Here is a 2,915-nt window from a genome sequence, read left to right as displayed (position 1 = left end):
ATTCTTCCATTGTTAAAGCTCGGTTAGAACATTAAGAATGGATGTGGCCAAAGTCCTTACAGTTGACGCACAGCAAGTGAGAAGAAGTCCTTGAAATTTTAGAAATTTTACCCCTATTTTTTGATAGAGAATGAACATTAAATGGGGGAGGTCCGAGAAGGGACTTGATAGGAGGAGGTGGCGTCGATAAGACAAAAGGACGATTGTCACTACGCCTTCGATACGACGAAGAAGGTCTTAGGATATCATGATCTTTACATTTAGTTTCCCAAATGGAAGGAACATTAGATTGGGAAGGCTCACTGATAGACTTATGACGAGATGATAAGATGGGTGAACGATGGTGATCACACTTTCCATATGGAATACTAATAAGTAACTCGTAGTCTCGAGCTAACGAGTAAACGTGATCAAGAGTAATGACGCCTCGAAAAAAAAGCTCACGCCTAAATTTATCTCTTAAACCTTGTATAAATTTACTTAAAATCAAGGACTCATACTCAATGACATGACGCTTCATTCGAAACTCCTCAAATTGAGCAATATACTCAGTCACTAACCGATTCCCTTGTTTAAGGGCATTCCATTGAGTATAAGCTTCAAAATCTAAGCAACCATCAAAAGTAGGAGTGTCTAATTTAGCATCTCTAAAGGAACTCTCCTTATGACGAGAAAGAGAATGAGTACCATGACGACTATGGCCTCGTTCTCACTCGCTCACCTGATCCTTATCCTTACGATCGTATTGAAAATATTTTTGATTACCTTGTTGACGACGATATTGTCTATTTGTGGGACAATTTAGAATTACTAACATCAATCGAATGAGGGATTTGCTTAAAATTGTTCAGACTAGCAACTAGATCTCTGCACTTTACACGAGTAGCAGCCATCTCGGTTTGGAAAGCTGCTAATTGAGTTTGTAAGTGTTGCTAGCCAGTGACAAGTTAAGCTAATTGTCTAGTGAGTGCATCAAATTGGAGAGGGTCTATGTTTAGGTCTGAAGCTAGAATTGACAAGATGACCAGTCAACCACTATAAATGCACTATATCAGCAGCTAAATGACGTACAATAAAGAGATTAATGACAATAAGTGCGAGCAATGGAAATTAACAACTTGAGCCCCCCTTTTAAAATAAATAAATAAATAAATTTGGAGGATTAAGCAAATCCAAATATTGCAAACTAATATTGTTGATACGTGTAAAATAGCAAAGCAAGGGTTAAATACTAGTCAAAAGACCTAATCACTTGAAATAGATTATGGGGTTAAAAGCAGGTCTACAAATGATGAATCAAAACCTCACGTAGGGTAAGTGGGGAACCAATGGGAGTTAAGTCATTCAATGATTTTGATAAAGTGTGGTTAAGGCTAATATATTGTCAAGGTAATAACAGCACAAGACTTTAATTGATACAATTTTAAAAATGAAGTAGTAGTATAAACCAATAGTAAATATAGATCAAGGACTCCCTGGTGTTTAGTTGCTTGAATTTTTGAATTATGGACCCCAGTTATGCTTGTGTCCTATCCTTCTTTGTAGATGTCTTCCATTCCAGAAGTCACTCCCTGTTGATTGTGATTTATACTAGTTATTGCTCTGGCTCTGTTGTGCGTTGGAGTTATAAGTAGTGGGCAAGTGAAATTGATCCCTGTTGTTGGTCGTTTATGTGTTAAATGGGATGTGATAATGTGTTAAGTGGGCTGGTTTATTTTAATTCAAGTAATGGGTTGGGTTCTTTTTGAAATGCTGGAATTAGGTTAGAAGTAAGTGGTTGGATGATTATGATGGGAAGTGGGCTGTGTATGGAAGGGGTAATGGGTTGAGTTAACTGGGTTTTGGGGGCTATTAGGCTGCCTGGGTTTGGCTAGAGATAAAAGGAATATTTGTGGGTAGGCATGGGCGCGGGTCGGTCCGGCTCGGTTTTAAAGAGAACCAAACCAAGCCAAAAATTTTCGGGTATTTAGTAAATGGAACCGTTGGGTCCAAATATTATGGAACCGTTCGGGTTCAATTCCGTACTATAATTAAAAATTTTAACATTTATAACAATACTATATAAATACAACTAATGATACATTCAATTATAATTTTACAAACTAACATGATCCAATTTAATAACATATAAATAACAAGTTGTCCAACAAGATTAATTCACTAACGCATACAAATATCAAAAAGTAGATACAAATAATTGGGGCCAAAAAAATTTAAACAAAAAATTGGATTTAATTATTTAATTAATTAATTTGCTAATTTATTTAGAAAAAAATAAAATAATTTGATTTATCTAATATAAAAAAATTAATTTTTTTTTTTACAGATTCGATTCTTCGTCTAGAACCAAGAATCGAACCAAACCCATCGGTTCTCAGTTTAGATACTTATTCGGGTATTTAACTTAAGAAAAATCGCACGATTCGGTCCGGTTCGGTTCAGACATTTTGCCCAACCCTATTTGTGCGTACATTTGGGTTAAGTTGTTAGGATTGAAAATTTGTGAAACAGCACTTAACAACCGCAAACGTCTAAAATACTAAAATTGATTTTTTTTTGTAGAAAATGATAAAAAATACTAAAACTGAATTTTTTTTCTTTTTTTTTCTCAGGGTGAACAGTACCCGTGAACAGTAACTCTTTTTTTTAACTGAAAATACTAAAATTAAAATTTTCGAGCGTGAATAGTACCCGTGAACAGTAACACAATTTTTTTTAACAAAGATAGAGAACTAAAAAAAATGAAAAAACGCTACTTTTACGATAAATCTTTTTTAATTGTGTTGTTTCAACAAATTTTGGATTGTATGAGAGAAAATACCCAAGATTCGACTCTGATATCAAATTTGATGCAAGACAAATTAAAGAATAGAAAGAGGAAGCAAGAATGGAGGGAGAAACCAGAGATAATGGAG

This window comes from Olea europaea, chromosome 15 (genome assembly GCF_002742605.1).
Source record: "Olea europaea var. sylvestris chromosome 15, O_europaea_v1, whole genome shotgun sequence".
NCBI classification, from domain to species: domain Eukaryota; kingdom Viridiplantae; phylum Streptophyta; class Magnoliopsida; order Lamiales; family Oleaceae; genus Olea; species Olea europaea.
Note: the sequence above shows the minus strand (reverse complement) of the source record.